Below are 8,310 nucleotides of genomic sequence, written 5' to 3' on the forward strand. Positions count from 1 at the left end.
TGTTTCAGGCAGTGGTGACAACATATGTGAAGCTCTGTACACAAGACAGAGAACAACTGTAGTGGATGCCACAATGAATCCCCCACTTTGTTCTTTGAAGATGAAGAAAAATATTTATTCCCCGTAGTTGCTGGAAGTGCTGCCAGCAGACAGACCTTAGCTGACAGCTGTCTTTGAGGAGTGCTTTGACTCAAGAGAAAAAGTGTGCTCAAGGTCTTATCGATTGCCTAGAGAAGTCTGCATCCAAAGACTGGCCAACTTGGAAGCACAGAGAGCTAACAGCTTCTCTCCAACTCAAGGCAATGCTGAAGGACTACTTTGGCTTCAGAGCTCCCGTATGATTGACTAAAGTCTTTGCTGAATTTGTATCACAGTTCAATATTTCTCTCTGTCTATTCCTGCTTCCTTCCCTTACCTGCCATAAATATTAATCCCCAAACTTCTCCTAAGCATCCCCTCTGAACACTAGCCTCCATCTGAAAGTCTGCTTTATAAAGAACACAATTGGCAACAAGTGGCAAAATGGCTTTGTAAAAATTAAACATGACCACTATGCTGGAAGTAGGTAGCATGGGATGTGGTTAAAATAGAAAAGGAATGTAAGAAATACAGCCCGAGAAGTGTGCAGGGTTGTGGTCTTAAAGAATCATGTTGACTGCAACCTCTCAAAGAACAAAGCCCACAACAACTGACCTCAAACGGGAGCTCTTCATAACCTGACAGAAAACATCTCTATCATACTTATCACACATCCTTGTCATGCATAGCACTTATCAAAGCCACTATTTTATAGCTGGTAATTTGTGGTTTACCCAGCTGTGAACTCAGAGAGCAGAATATGAGTCTGTCTTGTACACCACTGTAGCCCTCAGGGCTTAGCACTGGCCATGCAGAATGAGTTCAGTATAAATTTGTTGAATCACTAAATGAATGTTAGCCATCACCCAACCAAGGGCAGCAAATAATTTTGAAAAATAACTCCCTCTTGCCAAGGATGTGGGACTCCTCTCATGGACATATAAAACACGTGACCCATCAAGACTTAATGCTACCTTATGTCTGCATTAATGTAATCAAATTCCACTTTACTAGTGAGCATGCCCTTGTAAAACCCATTGTGTAGCTATATTTTTCATTTGTGTCCTGAGAGGCACCGAATAGTTATGTTGTTAGGAATTTATAAAAGCTGGAAGTTTGTCTGTTGAAGGTCCTGGGTGGATGAAGTGAGTCAATGATTTGAGGACCTATGTCAGGCTATATTTTATTAAAACAGCTTTAAATTCATGGTGCCCTAGTTTTTTCACTCAATAGAAATAATAGAAATAGTGGGTTATAAGTTCTCTGCTCCTGTTAGAAGTTGAAAACTTTCTCCTGAAGGCTCTTTACCCCAGCTCTTAATTGCAGATGAGATGAACCTGAGAATTCTAAAAAATGTTTGTTCTTAGGCTCTGTAGAGCTCATCATTGAAAATGTGGGCCTCCTAGACATGTGACTGTTTAATAAAAGTAATTCCTATAAAGCAGGCACTTGGGGCATCTGGAATGGGCAGATGATCATCCCCACGTTGTGAGTTTATAAGAAAGAAAAGCTGCCAAAATGCAGACAGGCTGTAGGAATCCTAGTTCAAAAGGAGTTTCTCTTTATGGAATTATTTAGGTATTTTTTTCTGTTGTATTAAAGTAGATTCCTCAAATATTCCATCACCTGAATTTTGGGTTTTATTAAATGGATTTTGAGAAATCAGAATAACAAAGAATTTGCAAAGCCACTGAAGATATTTTTCCATGACATTGTACGAGAAACTTTGTGAATTTACTGTGAGAGGATTGAGAATAGGATGAAGAACCAAAAATGGTAGACAAAAGTGTGAATAATTGTGAAGAATATAAGATTACACTACTTGCAAACTAACAAGTTACCCTCCCACACTTTTATGGAGGCTGGCAGAAGACACAATACTCCTGAGTGAGAGACAAAAGACTATTATTACTCATGGCACAGCAGGCAGTGTAGGCTTCATATTTGCATCAGTTCCTTTTGCCTGTACCTCCCTGGTCCCATGTGTGTGATGCAGGGGAGGACTGCTGAGGAATCTCAAGTTTAGGGAGCCTCAATCTTATAAGAGAGCTGCTGGAAAACCTTCCCAACTTCTACCCTAAAAAAAGACATCTTTTTTTTTTTTTTTCTTTTTGAGAGGGAGTCTCGCTCTGTCGCCCAGGCTGGAGTGTAGCGGTGCCATCTCAGCTCATTGCAACCTCCATCTCCAGGGTTCAAGTTATTCTCCTGCCTCAGCCTGCTGAACAGCTGGAACTACAGGCACCTGCCACCACACCTGGCTAATTTTTGTATTTTAATAGAGATGGGGTTTCACCATGTGGGCCAGTCTGGCCTCAAACTCCTGACCTCACGTGATCCACCCACCTCAGCCTCCCAAAGTGCTGGGATTACAGGCATGAGCCATCGTGCCTGGCAGACATCATTTTTTTTTTTTTAATTGAGGCCTAAAAATAAATCTTCTCTCTGCCATACAAGAATATGCTTTCTGTATTTACCAAGGCTGTTTGCTATCCAAATATCTTTCAAAGTGTAGTCTGGAACAGAAGCTGTCAATGTTTCTTCACAAAATCTGCAAAAATCCAAGAGACACAAGACATTTCTCCCAACAAAAGGGCTATAAGATTGAATGCCTTTTTTCTAAAGATAAATATGTTATCTTTTTCTATAGCTTATATGTTATATACAAGACTTTCTACTTTGTATTACAAGAAAGACATGGATACTATAAAACTCAAAGTATAGAAAACCAGGGAGGCAATGATCTGATAAGAGGAATCTAAATAAAATTCAAGTGATCTAACTTCCATTATTTCCACCACTACCCTTAGTAGTGAAAGAATTATGCTAACAATGAAATTCACTTCAATTTAGTGAACACTTATTATGTGCTTGGTAAGCATTTACAGACATTACTTAATACAACAATCATAAGAAATGCAATATGGTATTTTATCTGTATTTAAAATAATCAATGAATTAAATTAAGTTCAAAGATTAAATATACCATTGATATTTTATGAAACCTTTTCACGGCCTCAACCTTTTTAACTCACCACAAGAAACAAGATAAATGACAAACTCCTATGATATAGGGCTAATAAGTTGCTGTGAAGGTAATAAAAATGTAATGATAATTTGCACTGCTCAAGCTATAAAGCTTCCCACCCTCTCCCACTCAAGAGAGGATATGAGAAAGTGACTTTCTTATGAAAACCATTTTGAATCCACTCTAATTACATTATTCCAAAACTTGTTACTTTGTAAGAAGCACAAAATCATCTCTGGCACACATTACAACTGAATATGATACTTTAGTGAGTTGTAACTTTATAATTAAGACCCTCCCCCAGTGGATATAGAGATATGAATTATAATAACATAGAACCATTATTAGGTAGGTACATATATGGTTGTAATTATTTGATATGCACACTGAATTTCATAGTCCTCTTATGAGGGAGTGTGGACTGTGTAAGGCTAGTCTTTGATTTAATTTTGGGGAAGTGCTGTAGAAAGGAGGATGAGTAACAAAGTTTCAGAAGGGAAAGCTTCCTATTGATGTGAATGCAAACATGCCAGAGAACCCTTCTTTACACCGTTCTTCTTTCCGTCCCTTTCTCTCTTCAATCCTCTTTCCTCCCTTTCATTCCTAGGATAATTATTAAGACAGAGTTAGTCTCAAAGCCATATGTTGTAGCAGAGGAGGGTGTTGGAACTGACCGGGGGAAAGAGTCTATCAGTACAGAAGTTTTGCACAGCATGGGGTTTAGAGTCTGACTGGAGTAAGGAGGCCATCCAGCCAGTAAGACACAGTGGTAATGATTGGAGATTAGTCATACATAGGGTGGTTGACTAAATCAATATACACATTAGGAATAATGTGAGCTGGGCTTCTCATTGATGGAGGACAGAATTATAGATGGTAAAGGGAAAAGTAGAAGAGATTTGGTGGTATTTATTTGAAATTGGAAGTATAAGTATTTATTGGTAATTTAGATAGATTGATGTATAGATATAATAAAGAATGGAATATTTAAATAATTTGAAAGTTCTTTTGAACAAAATCAATAAAAACACTAATGGATAATTTGTGATTATTATAGTGGAAAAACCCGGTACACAGTAACTTTGTGATGTAATCAAAATGTACATTATCAAGGACAAGACAAATTGAATTGTGTGTTACCCAATATGTTGTAATGCAAAGAACACAGTATTACTCTGTGCTACTCCTCCCAAAGAGGTAGACCTAATTCCATTGAAGAGGAAACATCACATAGACTGAATTGCAGAGAAAGTCTACAAAATAACTGCCCTGTAATCTCTAAATGTGACAAATTATAGAAGTCAATGAAAGACTGAAGAACTAAAGAGACCTAACAAAAAGTTCATGCATGGTTCTAAACTGAATATTGTGCCAGTAAAGTTATTATTATGGCAGCATCAAAATTTGAATGAGATTCAAAGTTTAGGTGGTACTAATGTGATGTATGAGTCTTAATTTTCTAAGGTTGGTGGTTATATTGAGGTTAAATAGGAAGATATCCTTGTTTGTAGTTAATACACACTAAAAAATGATGGGTGTGATAGGGTATTTAGACAACTTGCTCTTAAGTGTTTCAGGGAAAAAAATGTATCCTATATTCTGCTTACAACTTTTCTGTATACTTAATGTGTTTTCTAAACATAAATAATAACTAAATAAGTAGGTGTTAGACATAATATTTTTCAATTAAGCACTAACAATAAGAAGTATCAAAAGTGGACCTAGACGAAGGGGAACTTCAACTGTTCAGCACAAAAGCGAATATGTTTGGGCCTAAGTAATTTTCAGTGGTCTAGGAAAATATCTAAGACCTAGAGAACAAACAAAATCATCAACTTGAAATTTAAACCATAAGATGAAAACTAATAAATGTTTCAATCAATGTATTATGTTAGCCTCATTAACTGCCACAGTTAATATTTACAAAATTTTCATTATGTTTGAAAGCATCTTGCAGATTCAGTTTCTCACAGCAAAATATTTCTCAGGCTTGTGAAATAATTGCTTAAACTAATCAGTCAACCATGAATAAAACACATTTCCCAGTTCTTAAATATTTTTAAAAGTAAAATAACAAAATATTTTCAAATGTTTAGAGCAAAACATGTATTTAATGTAGGATGGAGATGTATTTTAACAGATTTCATATGGCATTGAGAAGGTTCTAGAAAAGGACTTAAAATGGTCTCCCAGTTAGAAGATAGTTTAGTTAGTGCAATTCTTAATCAAGAAGGAAAATTCTAACACCTATCTTTGAAGAATCTGACAAATCGTAACAAAATTGGGATTTTTAGAATGAACAACCTGTCTTTTTTAAAGGACATCTCTTCCAAATGTTTTAGGTGACCACCCGATAAATACAACACACTTCCTTAGCTTCCTACTTCCCCATCAGCCCTCACAATTTTCAATTGCCTTTAGCCAAAGATCACCAGGAACATACTTGTGCTTGAACAGGTGGTTTATTTTGTATTGCATCAAGGAGGAACACACCATAGGGAACCACAAGGTATCTGAGCAAGACAGGTTAGAAAAATCTGTTTAAGAGTTTGGGTTTTGATGAGGTAATTTGGAGAGGTGTCTAAGGAAACAGGGGTTTGCTCTACATTTGTTCTGTCAAAAATGGGGCAATTCTACAATTGAATATTTTAATATACCCCATCTATAGGAAGGGGAGATCAGTAAGACAATAAAGTTTAGTTGGTAAAGAAGCAGCAATCCTTCATTGTGGCTGAGAGTGGAAGATACTTGCTGTTATTTAAAGTGTTATGTAATGTGCTGAGATATTGTTTTTGTATCAGTTTATTATGATCTCAGAATGACTTCTTGAGGTTCTATGAGTTTTTTTTTTTTTTTTTTTCTTTATGGTGAGCAGGAGAGAAACATCATCTAGCTGCCATCGTCATTCCCACTTGTCATAAGTTTGGAGGCTGGCTGTGAGCATCACGTAAGTTCCCAGATGTCAGTGGCTACTGTTTTTTACAATTCTTGGCAGGATCTTTCTGTTTCAAGAGTAAGTACTTTGCAACACAAGCTTCCAGCCTCTTCCCTTCTCATTGCTCATCTTAATTATTGCTTCTATTTTTGTTGACATTTTGGAAATAATTGTGATGCATAGTATAAGAGCATAGGTTCTGTAGGGGTTTGGTTGCCTTGATTGAAGATGAAGGTGTTCCTTGTTGATTTGTAAACTTGGGCAACTTATTTCACAAGCCTATACAGGTTCTTCATCTATAAAATGGAATTAATAACTTCGCAATCAATATTATGCATGTAAAATGTTTACCATATTTTCTGATAGAGTGATCATTCAATAAAACTTTTGTTATAATCACTCTTGATGGAGACTAGTAATTACAGCCACACTAACTTCTTCATTTTGTGGCAAATTTATCAATGTCCAGGTAAAACCCCCGATCTCACCTTACCTCTGTCATTCAAGAAATATTTATTAAGTTCCTACTGTTTGGTTTACTGGGTTTGCAGCTTTGAACTCTTAGGTACCTTACGTTCTAATGGAATAGATGGATAATAGGCAAAACAACACAACAAAATTAGACATGACAAAAAGATATTTGTTCAATAATGAAAATAAAATAGAATGCCTACTGTGACTGTTATAGAATGATTGGGAAATTATTTTACAAGGAGGTGAACATTTAAACAGAAGTGGGATAATTTGAAGAAACCAGCTCTATGTCTATCTGGGGAAAGAGCCTATCAGACAGAGGGAACAACTGGTGTACAGGATTTAAGGCAATAAAGAGTTCAACCATCTCCCACGATGCTGCCATTTGGTCTTCTCTTGAGTAACAATGGAATTAGAACTAGTCACAAAGAGACTTGAACATTGGAATTGAAATCATATGAAAGGCAATAATGAGATATTTACTCCATTTTAAGGTTTCATCATTTGTTGTATGTGACACCATTGATTCAGTAACAACTATTCTGAAAAAAAGTAAAATCATTACTACACACTCATTTATAACACATTCCACTTGAAGCATCAGAATATGAGGGAGACAGTAAATCTTTAAACCAATAAATTCCTACCATTTATTGGGTTCTTTTACTGTGTGCAAGTCAGTGAGTAATATGCTTCACTACTATTACTGAATCCTCAGAACACAATAGGAAATAAATACACACTCTTACTAACTTTATTTATAGATGTAGAAATTGAGTCCAGAAAAGTTAAACGACCCAGGGTCACACTAAGTGACAAACACTGAATACCAGGCATTGTGTGATCTCAGTCTTTGCCCTGAAACACTGTGTGATCAAAGCAAGGTCACCTTCCCTGATCCTCAGTGTGCCATCTGTAGAGTGAGTCATTTTAAACAGGCATGAAGTCTCTCCAACTTTAATGTCTATTAACATCTAAAGAATACTAATTGTTAGAATTTAACCAATAACGCTGTCTAGAAAAATTCATTAGTATTTGCTTGTGACCGTTGAAGGGGTGGCCTGCCCCTCTACACTTGTGGGCATTTCTCGTTAGGTGGAATGAGAGACTTGAGAAAAGAAATGAGACACAGGACAAAGTATAGAGAAAGAGAAAGTGGGCCCAGGGGACCAGCACTCAGCATACAGAAGACCCACACCGGCACCCGTCTCTGAGTTCCCTTAGTATTTATTGATAATTATCTTTACCATCTTAAAGATAAGGGAATGGCATTACAATAGGATCATTGTAGGGAGAAAATTAGCAGTAAGACAAATGGATAAAGATCTCTGTGACATGAATAAGTTCAAAGGAAAATGCTGTGCCTTGATATGCAAATGCAAACATCTCCATAAACCTTTTAGCAGCATTGTTCCAGCAAGTCCCACCTTTTGCCCTAAGGCGGTTTTCTCCTTTCTCAGTAAACAAAGCATACAATCAGGTTTTACACCGAGATGTTCCATTGCCCAGGGACGGGCAGGAGAAAGATGCTTTTCTTTATCTTAACTACCAACATCCGTCAAAAGGCCTTCTTTCCTGTACTAGTCCTCTTCAGCACAGACCCTTCACGGGTGTCAGGCTGGGGGATGATCAGGTCTTTCCCTTCCCACTAGGCCATATTTCAGACTATCACATGGGGAGAAACCTTGGACAATATCTAGCTTTCCTAGGCAAAGGTCCCTGCGACCTTTGGCAGTGTACGTGTCCCTGGGTACTTGAGATTAAGAGACTGGTGATGACTTTTTTTTTTTTTTTTTTT

The sequence above is a fragment of the Rhinopithecus bieti genome, unplaced genomic scaffold (assembly GCF_001698545.2).
Source record: "Rhinopithecus bieti isolate Rb0 unplaced genomic scaffold, ASM169854v2 scaffold_15850, whole genome shotgun sequence".
In the NCBI taxonomy this organism is placed as follows: Eukaryota; Metazoa; Chordata; class Mammalia; order Primates; family Cercopithecidae; genus Rhinopithecus; species Rhinopithecus bieti.